The sequence below is a fragment of the Otolemur garnettii genome, unplaced genomic scaffold (assembly GCF_000181295.1).
Source record: "Otolemur garnettii isolate 467f Iridium unplaced genomic scaffold, OtoGar3 scaffold00081, whole genome shotgun sequence".
In the NCBI taxonomy this organism is placed as follows: domain Eukaryota; kingdom Metazoa; phylum Chordata; class Mammalia; order Primates; family Galagidae; genus Otolemur; species Otolemur garnettii.
This window is the reverse complement of record NW_003852476.1, coordinates 5087235-5101398: the sequence shown is the minus strand read 5'-3', so window position 1 is coordinate 5101398 and position 14164 is coordinate 5087235. Positions and strand designations below refer to the sequence as shown.

The following is a 14164-nucleotide window of genomic DNA, read 5'->3' as shown; positions in this document are numbered from 1 at the left end:
ATGTGGTTGGTTCTTCCTTTCTTACTGGGTCACAGAAAGCTGTACCTGCCAGCCCCCTTGCTTCCATTCTCACATGGAACTTTTTCTGTAAAGAGCCAGAGAGTAAAACTATATTATTGGCAGTCTCTGGGTTGTGAATGGAATATGTTCTGTAAGTTTGTTCTTAGGTTCAATTTGCATGTAAGTTGGAATATATTACAGGAAGTCCCTGGGTTATAAACAAGATAGGTTGTGTAGGTTTGTTCTTAAGTTGAATGTGTGTGTCAGTTGGAACAAGTACATTTACCTGTTAGCTGTAATAGCCTCCTTCTATGAATGCGAGACTGACATCAGTTGGCTGTTTGTAACTCAGGGACTACCTATATACTTTGTAAGTCATCTGGTCTCTATCACAATAATTTAATGTTGTAGTGCAAAAACAGCTGTGCTAGTTGTCTATTCCTGTATAACAATTTTTCCCAGAATCTAGTGGCTTAATGCAACAGACATCTATTATCTTACAGTTTCTCTGGGTTAAGAATCCTGCTTTGTGGTCTCTCACAAGGCTGTAATAAAGTATCGACCAGTCATGTGGTCTCATCTGAAGGCTTATCTGGGAAAGGATCTATTTCCAAGTTCTAGGCAGTTGGTGGTTGAATTAATTTCTCAAAGGTTGTTTGACTGAGGGCCTCAATTTCTTGCTGGCTGCTGGCCAGAAGCCACTTTCAGTTCCTTGCCATGAGGTCCTTCCACACATGGCAGCTTGCTTATTAAAACATGCAAACCAAGAAGGCAGTAGGGAGAGAAGAAGAGCAAGAGGGAGTCACAGTTTTTCCAAACCCAATCACAGAAATGACCTGACCTCCTATCCCTTTTGCTTCATTATATTTGCTAGAAGCAAGTTGCTAGATCTAGCCCATATTCAAAAAGGAAGATAGCAGAAGGATGTGAATACCAGGAGACAGGGATTATGTCAGAAGATGTTCACCACAGCAGCCACAGATAGCACATCAGTGCATGGGCATAGATGTGCACCAATAAGACTTTATTTATAGAGAAAGGCAGATGGAGTGGTGTCAGCAAAAATGGTGGAGTGGGTTGCTCCAAGGGAGTGTTTCTCCACAGACACATCAAAAAATCAAGTAAATACTCTCAGAATCAGCTTTGTCAAATTTCTGTAAAACAGACAAAGGATTGCAGTGAAAAAGGATTGCTGAAGTGAAGAAAAGGGGGACTTAAAAATGGTAGGCCATCAAGAGAGTGCGAAGGCAACCCACAAATGGGAGAAAATATTTGCAAATCATATATCTGATAATGGATTAATATTCAAAGTATAACAAGGGAAGCAAGATGGCTGACTAGAGATATTACTTGCCAGACTGTCCTGGAGGGAAGGGTTTCAGACAAAGGCGTCAGGGGAATGGACACAGCTCAAGTGAAGTTCAGATGAAGAAGTGCCAGAGCCTGCTGGGGACATCATGGAGGAAAAGTATGAAGCAGATGGGACTAGGAAAAAGAAAATAAGATATTGGCCAGGATCACACACAGAGAGGCTCAGAGTCCAGCGAAGGAGGAAGTGGAGGTTCCTTTTCTCCCTTCCACACACCTTCAATAGTCAGTCGGCTACTGAGTTGCTAAGAAGCTTTTCTACCCACATGAGCCCAGGCTCTGTTGCAGCCACTGATTTCTGTGGAGAACTTGAGTGAGTCCAGAGCTTGAACATGCCATGCAGGCTTCCTTTCAGGGATAGGGACCAGAGAGGCTGGAGTCCTGGCTGTCTTCCATTCAGACTCCTTTCCTTCCCCACCCCTCCCCTGCCCACTGCAGCTGGGAGGACAGATTTAGTCAAGACTGTCAGAGCGGCCACATCCCCTGTGCTGGTGCTTCCTCCAGTGTGAAGTCTCCATGGAGAGTATTAGGCACACCTTTCTCCTTAAGGACCTGCAGTGGACCCAGAGGGCTTGGTCTGGGAGCTCCGAGCCTGTAGGCACCCCCAGAGATGCATGCCAGCAGGTCAGACACACAGGCTAGATCCCTTACCCCCAGGATTGAGCAGGTTGCTAGGGAGAGCTGAACTTCACAGGCAAGGGAGCCCATGTAGGCAGAACTGATGGCAGAGTACAGTGTGGGTCAGAGCTGTGATGAACTAGTTGCACTTCCACCCCCCAAAGGAAACCTATACTGTTGGACTGTTACTGGAACAAGGCATCTGTCAGCCTGTCACTCAAGCCAATCAATAGAGGAAGAGATCGACAGTCTGGCTTTTGTTTACAGAGAAGCCAGCAAGTATGGAGGACAGCAAGGATATCCCTCAATGACTGTCTGTGCCTTTGTTACTTTTATTCTCACAGAAAACGTAAACATTGGCAATGTTATTAGTCATCATAATATACATTAAACAGATTCCCCCTTGTATGGTACAAAGTTATACAATATCCCCCTATCTTAAAGTGGTTATATCCTCAAAGCATTTTTACTTCAGACTAAATTCACAGTCAGTCAGCACTACCTTAGGTGCGTTACAAAGATACTACTGTGCTTTGAACTTCTTATGAAAATAGAAGTTCACTCCTTGGAGTGTCCAGTTCCCCACCTTCTCTAGGACAGTAGGCCTTGGATGTGAATAAACCATCTCCAGATGCACACGGGTAGACTCATCCAGCCCTTACTGCCTGCCCAGCAAAGAGGACGAGGGCAGGTTTCTGCGAGGAAGCTCTCAACTGGAGGTGGCCCTGCTGCTCCAGTGCAGTGTGTTGGGGCACCTGTTTGCAAACAGACACCAGAGAAGCGATTTTCAGCTGTGTCCTGTGGCTCACTGGTGTGCCATAAGAGCATCTTAAAGATTAATGATTAAAAATCACTAATTAAATTATTTTCAAAAGAAGTTCAAAGCACAGGAAGTATATTCTTTTTCTTACTCTCTTTTTTTGATCAACATAATTTAAGTGTGCTGTGGAAGTTTAAGTTTACAGGTTCAAGTGTGTCCTGACAGAAAAAAGGTTTAAAAACACTGCACTAGAGGGAGACTCTTGAGGCAGGGGTAAAATGAGAAGGGTGGGGGGCTCGCTCCTGATAGCCAGGTGGTGAATTACAGACAGCCATTTCCTCAGAAGCAGACTCTCCAGATTGTCGAGGCCACTTGAAATGACTCTCCCCAGTGGCCTGGAAAATGACCTGTGAGCCTTGTGGAGACTTTGCAGAGCCTTTCAGGCTCACCCAATCCCAATCTAACCCTGTCCACCCTCACTCCTCCATTTACCTCTGTTGGAGTGGAGAACAAGCAGTCCTTAGGAGCTACAATCCCTCTCTCACTGCCTGGGGCTTCAAGCGCTTCCCTTGAAGGCCTAGACTCTGAGCCCATTGTAGGTGCAAAAGACCGTCTCTGCTGTTGCCTCTTCCTGTAGTCATGACCATTGACAGGAAGAACACTGCATATCTTAATACAGCATCTACTGACTTAATCATATAAGGCATGAACAATTCTCACTCACAAGCACCCAGAGATTAACTGGGGTTCCCAATGGAATTTACACTGCTGGAAGCAAGGAAGACTGCGGAATAGAAGCCCCTCAAATACTACTCAGCCATAACAAGGATGAATCAACGTCTTTTGCAGCAGTTTGGATGGGACTGGAGACCACTGTCCTAAGGGAAGTATCTCAAGAATGGAAAAACAAAACACCACTAACTGATGAGCACACACATACACAAAGGGAAGTAAAACTCAGTAGAATTTGAGCTGGGAAGGGGGGAGAGAAAGGAGTAAAAACATACCTAATGAGTACACTGAACCCCATTTGGGTGATGGGCGCACCTATAGCCGTAACTGAAGCATTACAAAAGCAATCAAAAACCTGTGTACCCCTTAATATTTTGAAATAAAAAAGTGTTCAAAATACATAAAGAACTCCTACAACTCAGCAATGAAAAACCAACCAATGCAATTAAAACATAGGCCAAGGACTTGAATAGTTAGATGCTTCTCCAGAGAAGATACACATATACCACACAAGTACATGAAAAGGAAAATGCCAATCAAAACTACAATGAGATACCATCTTATCCCCATCAGGATGCTTATAATCAAAACCCAGAATATAAAAAGTATTATTGAGTTTATAGGGAAATTAAAATGCTTATGTGTTGCTAATGGGAATGGAAAATGGTGCAGGCCTTGCGGAAAATAGTGTAGTAATTCCACAAAAAGTTAAGCACAAGATCCCATATGATCTAGTAATTTCACTACTGGATATGTTACCCCAAAGAATTGAAAGCAGGAACTTACACATTTAGTTTCCATTTATTTAACTTGACAGGTAATCATTTAATATATTTATGGGGTAAAGAATAATATTTTGATAAATGTAATCTATTAAATCTGGGTACAATATACATATGATTAAATCAAGGTAATCAGGATAGTGAATCACCTCAAATACTTATGCTTTCTTTGTGTTGGGAATATTCAAACTTCTCTCTTTAACTTTTTGAACATATACAATAAATTATTGTTAATGTATTCACTCTACCATGCTACAGAACATCGGAACATATTCCTTCCATCTAGCAGTGATTTTGTGTCTGTTAACCAACCTCTCTCTAACCTTTCTTCCTCTGGCCCTTCCCAACTTCTAGTAACATAATTGTACTCTATTTCTATGAACATAATGCTTTTTAGCTCCCACATATGAATGAAAGCATACAATATTTATCTCTCTGTCACACAAATATTTGTACACCAATCTCCATAGCAGCATTATGTACCAAAAGCTGAAAACAACCCAAGTGTCTATTAACAAATGAATAGAGAAACAACGTGTGGTATATACATACAGTGGGATAAATTCTACTTGGTCGTGGTGTATAATTCTTTTTATACATTATATGATTCAGTTTGCTAATATTTTTCAATAATTTGTTGTATTTATATTTGTGATAGATATTAGTCTGTAGTTTTCTTATGACATCTTGTCTAGTCTTGATACTAGAGTAATGCTGGTCTCACTGAATAAGTTAGGAAGGAGTCCTTCTGCTTCTATCTTCTGAAAAGACTGCAGAGAATTGGTATAATTTTTTCCTTAGGTTTGGAATTCATTAGTGAACCTAGTGTTTTCTGTTTTGAAAAGTTTCTAATTGTTGATTAAATTTCGCTAAGAGTTAGAGGCTTATTCAGCTTGTGTCTTCCAAGGAATTGGTTGGTTTCATTTAAGTTATCAAACATGTAGGCATAGAGCTGCTAATAGTATTCCTTTATTACTCTTTTAGAGTCCATGGAATCTGTAGAGATGGCCCATCTTTTATTTCTGATTCTCCTACTTTGCATCTTCTCTCTTTTGTTCTTAGTCTGGCTAATAGATTATCAATTTTATTGATCTTTTCAAAGATCCATCTTTTGGTTTTATTGATTTTATTTTTAATTCCCTGTTTTTAATTTCCTCAATTTTCTCCTCTATATTTTTTATTATTTCTTTTCTTCTGCTTATTTAATGTGATTTTCTTTTTCTAGTTTCATGCAGTGAAAGCTTAGATGATTGATTTTAGGTTTTTCTTCTTTTCTAATATTTTCATTTTCATTCAGTTCAAAATATTTTTAAACTTCCCTTGAAATTTTCTATTTGATTCATGAGTGATTTGGAATTATGTCCTTTAGTCTCCAAGATTTTAGCCCTCTAAGATTTTAACCCTCCAAGTATTTGGGGGTTTTCCAGCTATTTTTCTATTATTGATTTCTAGTTCAATTCCATTGTGATCTGAGAGTAGAGATTGTATGATTTCTCTGTTTTAAATTTGTTAAGTAGTATTTTATAGCCCAGAATGTGATCTGTCTTGGTTAATGTTCCATGTGAGCTTGAGAAGAATGCGTAATCTGATGCAGTTGGATAAAGTAATCTATAGATATTCATTATGTCCAGGTGATTGGTGGTAATGTTGAGTTCAACTATGTCTTCACAAATTTCCTGTAAGATCTCTCTACTTCTGACAGAAGGGTATTGAAGCATCCAGCTGGAATAGTGTATTTATCCATTTCACCTTGCTAGTTTATCAATTTTTGCCTCATGTATTTTGCCACTCAGTTACTAGGTACATGCATGTTAAAGATTGTCATGTCTCCTTCAGTATTGACCTTTTTAGCATTATGTAAACCCCTCTTAATCACTGATTCCTTTCCTTGCCCTGAAGTTTTCTCTGTCTGAAATTAATATAGCTTCCATCACTTCCTTTTGATTCGAATTGACATACTATACCTCTCACCATCCTTTTACTTTTAATCTGTGTCTTTATATTTAAAAAGCATTTCTTGTAGATAATATATAGTTGGATCTTGTTTATTGGTCCACTCTGACAATCTCTGTTCTTCAATTAATGTATTTACATTGATGACTTTAAGGTGATTATTGATATATTTGAATTAAATCTACCATATTACTGTTTTCTTTTGGTTGCCCTTGCTCTTTATTCCTATTTTTGTCTTCCATATTTTTTATAATTTTTGTGATTTTAATTGAGCATTCTATGATTCCATTTTCTCTTCTTTCTTAGCATATCAATTATAGTTAATTTTTTTAACACTTTTTTTTTAAATTTGTTTTTTATGACCTGATTACTTCCAAGATCATATGTCCCTTTCAACTGTTTTTTTTTTTTCACATTTTTTAATGCTTGCCCTACAGTTGACAATATATACTTATAATGAAGACAAGCCTACTTTCAAATGCCATTCTAATACTTCATGGGAAGTAAATTATAATAGTACCTTATAGTAGTAAAATACCTTATAATTAAAGTACCTTATAACAATAAAATATTCCTAATTCATCCCTTCTATCGCTTATCAATGCTGTCATTCATTTCACCTATACATCTCACCTATACATTAGCATAAGGACATATATGTTAATATACAATAAATAAGTTATACATAATCAAATAATGTTATTCATTAGATCAATTAAGAATTAGAGAAATGAAAGCTTTTCTTTTACCTTTATGCATTCATTCTCTGATTCTCTTCAGTTTTTTATGTAGAGCTGAATTTCTGGCCCATATTATTTTCCCTCTCTGAAGAAGTTTGATGAGGAACAGAAACATAACATAAAATAAGAATTTCTTCTTACAAAATATTTATCAATTACACAGGCAAAAAGAAAAAAGTAACTTAGCAGTTAACATTTTTAACATTTCTTGCAAAGCAGGTCTACTGGTAACAAATTCTCTCAATTATTGTGTGTTGGAGAAAGTCTTTCACTTTTGAAGGAGAATTTCACAGGGTATAGAATTCTAGGTTGACTTTCTCTCACTTTATAATGGCTGATGTCTCTTGATTACCTTCAGGTCATGCATTTCTGGCAGGAGCACCACAGAATTAGTGCTGTGCTCTTCCTACTGTGTCTATTAAGGGGTGAGCAGTGCTGTTTTCTCACTACTAGTGATGTTCACTCCAATCATTTGATTAAGGTTGTGTCTGCTAAGTTACTTTTTTTCTTTTTTCCTGTGTAATCTATAAATATTTTGTAAGAAGAAATCCTTATTTTAAGTTATTTTTCTGTTTCTCATCAATCTTTCATCCATGAGTTTTGTCATCCATAAATGTTCTTGGCTGAAGTATTACTAAGATGGTTGCCAAATGTTGATTTTTCTAATTCTATTATTCTTTTCCATTAATTGGTTAACATTCCACTGTAAGAAAAAGCTTTCTCATCTTCCTATTTATTAGTACTGGTGTGAATTAGATTTGGATTCCCACTTTATTCAATGAATTATAATCATTATCCTTATTTATCTTGATGTTCAATTTGCCCCAGATTTTTCAATAGGCCCCCTTCAAGCTGGCACCTGTGTTTGTTAGACACAACTTCATCATTCTTTCCAGGTTAGCAGCTGGGGGATAGGTGGATGATTCTTTCAACTTTTGTACATTTGAAAAGTTTTGTAAAAAAAAAAATTGAGGGTAAGAGGAACAGAATACTCTTAATCTGAAGAATCTACCTATGTATCTATCTATATGGAAAACATTATCTTAAATGGGAAAAATTTTAAGCATTTCTAGCAAAATTTTAACCATTGTCTATCAGCGACAAATATTACCCATTATTACTGCTTCAAATGAACACTGTGTTAGAAATCCTGAGCAGTGCAAAAAGAAAAGAAAGAGGAAATAAAGACAAAAGAATTGGGGGAAGATGCGCGGACCCGGCGCCAATGCGAGCGGAGTTGATTCCACACTGTGGAGAAGGCGGCGGCTGGGGTGCCAGTGGTCAGGGTGGCAGTGGCCGCGTTCAGGTGCTTGGGTTTGAATCTCCAAGGGAGGAGGCGGTGGAGGAAGAGGAGGCAGTGTGGTGGCTGAGGAGGTGGACGAACAAAAATCAAATTAAAGTAGATCTTGTGGATGAGAATTTAGAGGAGGACTAGCAGGACCTCCAGACACTCCATATGATGAAGGAGGATACCAACTAGAGATAAAAATACCTGAGATATATCCATTTAATCCTCCTAAGGTCCGGTTTATCATTAAAATATGGCATCCTAATATTAGTTCTGTCACAGGGGCTATGTGTTTGGATAGCCTGAAAGATCAATGGGCAGCAGCAATGACTCTCTGCACGGTGTCATTGTCATTGCAAGCACCGTTGGCAGCTGCAGAACCAGATGATCTACAAGATGCAGTGGTAGCAAATCAGTACAAACAAAATTCTGAAATGTTCAAGCGGACAGCTCGACTTTGGGCACAAGTGTCTGCTGGAGCACCAGTTTCTAGTCCAGAATACACCAAAACAAAACTAAACAAAAACAGAAAACCTATGTGCTATGGGCTTTGACAGTATTTATGCAGTAATAGTGGCCTTGTCTTCAAAATCATGGGATGTAGAGACTGCAACAGAATTGCTTCTGAGTAACTGAGGCATAAAAAGAGAGCTGCTGATATAGTCAAGCTTGCCTCTTCCTGAGGAACACCAACATCTGTTATTTTTAGGATTCTGCATAAATTTCTTTTAAACTGGCATTCTTGCCTAGGATGTTATCCAGCCACTATTGGAGACTGAAAAGAAAAATCCCTGTTCTGTAAATAAAGCTAATTAAACGTCTGTGTAAATTTAAAAAGGGGAAATACTTTAATTTTTTTTCTTACTTGATAGTGTAAAAATTCTTTGAGCTGAGCTAAAACCATGGAAAAACATGCTACTTTAGTGTTTAACAGTGTACCAAGACTAGCAAGAGTTTGTTTCAAGGTTTTGTTGAATAATTAAGATAATATTTTGAGTGTGTCAGGGCCAAATTGTTGGTGTTGCATCACAGCTGCCTTAACTGTTTTTAACGTGGATCCTTGGTGCCTGTGAATTTACTTGCATGCTTGTACTTGACTTCTTTGGATGGGTAGCTGAAAAGACCACCATTTTAAGCATTTGAGAATTCTTGAATATGAAATTTATCCAGAATTGAAGATGGTGACCTATTCAGAGCCTTTTTGTCCTTGTCAACAGACTGGGACACTGCAAATGTTTTTCCCCTCTTACCACACACAGCTGATATTCTAATGGAAAATTTCTTTGTATTTGGTGGGACCTAATGTGCCAAGGGACAGTATCCCTTGCTCCATTTTTAGGTCATAGGTTTGACATGTTTTGTCATAGTTTTTCTTTTTCTTTCTTTCTGGTTTTTTTTTTTTGCAGTTTTTGGCCAGGGCTGGGATTGACCACCACCCTCTGGTATATGGGGCTGGCATCCTACTCCTTTGACCCACAGGTGCCTCACTTTTTTTGTTGTTGTTGTTGTTAAATCATAGCTGTGTATATTAATGCAATCATGGGCTACAATGTGCTGGTTTATATACAATTTGAAATATTTTCATCAAACTGGTTAACATAGCCTTCGTGGCATTTTCTTAGTTATTATGTTTAGACATTTATATTCTACACCTAGTAAATTTCACAGGTACCCTTGTAAGATGTATAATAGGTGTGGTCCCACCAATTACTCTCCCTCCCCCTATCCTCTCCCCTCCCCTCCTCTTCCTCTCCCCTTTCCCCTTTTCTTGGGGTATAGTTGGGTTATAAATTGGATTCATAGTAGGACTGAGTGCATTGGATACTTTTTCTTCCATTCTTAAGATACTTTGCTAAGAAGAATATGTTCCAGCTCCATCCATGTGAACATGAAAGAGGTAGAGTCTCCATCTTTCTTCAAGGCTTCATAATATTCCATGATGTACATATACCATAATTTATTGATCCATTTGTGGCTTGATGGGCACTTTGGCTTCTTCCATGACTTAGCAGTGAGAGTCTATCTTAGTTAATGGTGAAAGGTGTGGATCCAGTTTCAGTCTTCTACAGGTTGCCAACCAGTTCACCCAGCACCATTTGTTAAATAGGGAATCTTTTCCCTACTGTATGTTTTTAATTGGCTTGTCAAAGATCAAATAACAGTAAGTAGCTGGGTTCATCTCTTGGTTCTCTATTCTGTTCCATACATCTACCTCCTTGTTTTTTGTTTTTTTGTTTTTTTTTCCAGTACCATGCTGTTTTGATCACTATCGAATTATAGTACAGTCTGAGGACGGGTAGTGTAATTCTTCCTGCTTTGCTTTTATTTCTGAATAATGTCTTGGCTAGTCAAGGTTTTTTCTGATTCTGCATAAAATGAAGTATTATTTTTTTGATATCTTTAAAGTATAACAGTGGAGATTTAAAGATTGTATTAAAATTGTATATTACTTTGGGTAGTATGGGCATTTTAACAATATTGATTCTTCCCAGCCATGAACATGGTATGTTTTTCCATTTGTTAACATCTTCAGCTATGTCTTTTCTTAAGAGTTTCATAGTTCTCTTTATACAGATCTTTTATGTCTTTTGTTAGGTAAACTCTCAAATATTTCATCTTCTTTGTCACTACTGTGAACAGAATAGAGTCCTTGACTATTTTTTCAGCTTGACTATCATTTGTATATATAAAGGCTCCAGATTCATGAGTGTTGATTTTGTAACCATCCCTGGTGTTTTCCAGATATACAATCATATCATCTGCAAAGAGTGAAAATTCGATCTCTTCTGACCCTATATGGCTACCCTTGATTGCATTTTCTTCCCTAATTGTGATGGCTAAGACTTCCATTACAATGTTAAAAAGGGGCAACCTTGCCTGGTTCCTGATCTGAGTGGAAATGATTTCAATTTAACTCCATTTAATATGATATTGGCTATGGGTTTGCTATAGTAAGAAATGTCCTTTCTATATCAATTTTCTTAAGTGTTCTGATCATGAAGGGATGCTGGATATTATCAAAAGCTTTTTCTGCATCAATTGAGAGAATCATATGGTCTTTGTTTTTAAATTTGTTTATGCGATAAATTATATTTAGAGATTTATGTATATTGAATCAGCCTTCAGACCCTGGGATAAAACCAATTGGGTCATATTATATAATTTCTTTGATGTGTTGCTGGATTCTGTTTGTTAGGATCTTGTTGAATGCTTTTGCATCAATATTCATTAGTGGTATTGATCTATAATTTTATTTTCTTGTTGGGTGTTTTCCTGGTTTGGGGATCAAGGTGATGTTTGCTTCATAGAATTTATTAGGTAGTATTCCTTCTTCTTCTATATTTTGGAAAAAGTTAAGTAATATAGGTACTAGTTCCGCTTTAAAGATTTGGTAGAATTCTGATGTGAAGCCGTCTGGTCCTGTGCTTTTCTTTTTAGGACAATTATGTATAGTTGACACTATTTCAGAAATTGATATAGGCCTCTTCAACATTTCCACTTGATTCTGGCTAAGTCTTAGAAGGTGGTGTGCTTCCAAGTGTTGATCAATTTCCTTCAGATTTTCATATTTCTGAGAATAAAGTTTTTTGTAATATTCATTAAGGATTTTTTTAATTTCTGAAGGGTCTGTTGGTATTTCATCTTTACCATTTTTGATTGATGAAATTAGAGATTTTACTCTTTTTTTCTTGGTTAGGCTGGCCAAAGGTTTATCGATTTTATTGACCTTTTCAGAAAACCAACTTTTTGATTTATTGATCTGTTGTATAATTCTTTTTTTTTCCAATTTCATTTAATTCTGCTCTAATTTTGGTTATTTCATTTCTTCTGCTGCATTTGGGATTGGAATGTTCTTCCTTTTCCAGTTGCTTGAGAAGTCCCATTAAGTTGTTAACATCCTCTGTTTCTGTTCTCTTGAGGAAGGCTTGCAGTGCTATAAATTTCCCTCTTAGGACTGCCTATGCCGTATCCCAGAGGTTCTGATAATTCATGTCTTCACATTCATTTTGTTCCAGAAATTTGGGAATTTCCTTCTTAATCTCATCTATGACCCAGTTATTGTTCAGCATAAGGTTATTTAGCTTCCATGGTTTTGTATGCGTATTTAGATTCCTGTTGTTACTGAGTTCAACTTTTATTCCATGATGGTCCAAGAAGATGCAAGGAATAATTTGTATAGTTTTAAATTTGTTGAGGTTAGACTTGTGACCTAAGATGTGATCAATTTTGGAGGATGTTCCATGGGCTGATAAGAATGTGTATTCAGTTTTGTTAGGATAAAATGTTCTATAGATGTCTGTTAAATCCAAATGTTGAATGGTTAAGTTTAAATCTAAACTTTCTTTGCTTAGTTTCTTATTGGAGGATCTATCCAACACTGCCAAAGGAGTGTTAAAATGTCCAACTATTATGGTACTGAAAGAAATCAAGTTGCTCATACCTGTTAGAGTGTTTCTTATAAATTGAGGCACATTCTGGTTGGGTGCATAAATGTTAATAATTGAAATCTCATCATGTTGAGTGTTAACCTTATCAAATATGAAGTGACCATCCTTATCGTTCCTTACTTTTGTTGGTTTAAAGCCTATTATATCTGTGAATAAAATTGCAACACCTGCTTTATTCTGCTTTCCATTTGCCTGAAATATAGATGATCATCCATTCACCCTGAGTCTATATTTATCTGGCCTGAGTTTTTGTATCCAGTCAGCCAGACTGTGCCTCTTTAGAGGACAATTTAAACCATTCACATTAATTGAGAATATTGATAAGCCTGGTAGAATTTTGGGTATTTAGTTTTTCAAAAGTCCAGTGGACATTTATAACCCTTTCACCATTGTGGAAGTTGAAATTTGATCAAAAGTTTCTGAGTGAGTTTACTTTTGTGGTAGAGGATTGCACTGGTCATTATGGAGGATAGGTCTGAAAATATCCTGGAGAGCTGGTTTAGTTATGGCAAATTTCTCCAATGTGTGAATGTCATTAAAGTATTTAATTTTTCCATTATAAATGAAACGCAGTTTAGCTGGATATAGGATCTTGGGTTGAAAGTTATTTTGTTTTAGGAGATTAAAAGTCAATGACCACCCTCTTCTAGCTTGAAAGGTTTCAGCAGAGAGATCTTCCCCTTGTAGGTTATGGTTTTCTTACATCTGGCTGCTTTCAGAATTTTCTCCTTCATATTAACTTTAGTAAAGTTAATTATGATGTGCCTAGGGGATGTCTTATATGGGTTGAGTCATGTTGGGGTTCTGAAACTGTCTGCTATTTGAATTTCAGAATCTCTTGGCATGTCTGGAATGTTCTCTTTCATAATCTCATGAAGAAGAGCCTCTGTGCTTTGCAAAGCAACTTCGTCGCCTTCAGGGATTCCTATAAGGTGAATATTAGTTTTCTTCAAATTATCCCAGAGCTATCTGAGAAAATGATTCATTTCTACTCTCCATTTCTCTTCTTCTTTGAGAGTATGGAAGCATTCAAAAGCTTTGTCTTCTTTTTTTTTTTTAATTAAATTATAGCTGTGTACATTAATACTATCATGGGGTACAGAGTGCTGTTTCTATATATAATTTGAAATACTTTCATCCAACTAGCTAATATAGCCTTCATGCCTTTTTTTAGTTATTGTGTTAAGATATTTATATTCTAAATTTAGAGAGATTCATATGTACTCTTATAGGATGAACCATAGGTGTGATCCCACCAATCACCCTTCTTCCCCCATCCTCCTCTCTCCCCTCCCCTCCCTCTCCCCTTTCCCCATATTCTTAGGCTAAAATTGGGTTATAGTTTTCCTATGAAAGCTATAAATTAGTTTCATAGTAGGGCTGAGTACATTGGATACTTTTTCTTCTATTCTTGAGATATTTTGCTAAGAAGAATATGTTCCAGCTCCATCCATATAAAGATGAAGGAGGTAAAG

The 14164-nt window shown here is 37.1% G+C and overlaps 1 pseudogene; it reads left to right on the top strand.

Moving 5' to 3' along the window:
- Positions 1-8178: 8178 nt before the first annotated feature.
- Positions 8179-8914, top strand: LOC100952109 (annotated as a pseudogene).
- Positions 8915-14164: the final 5250 nt, after the last annotated feature.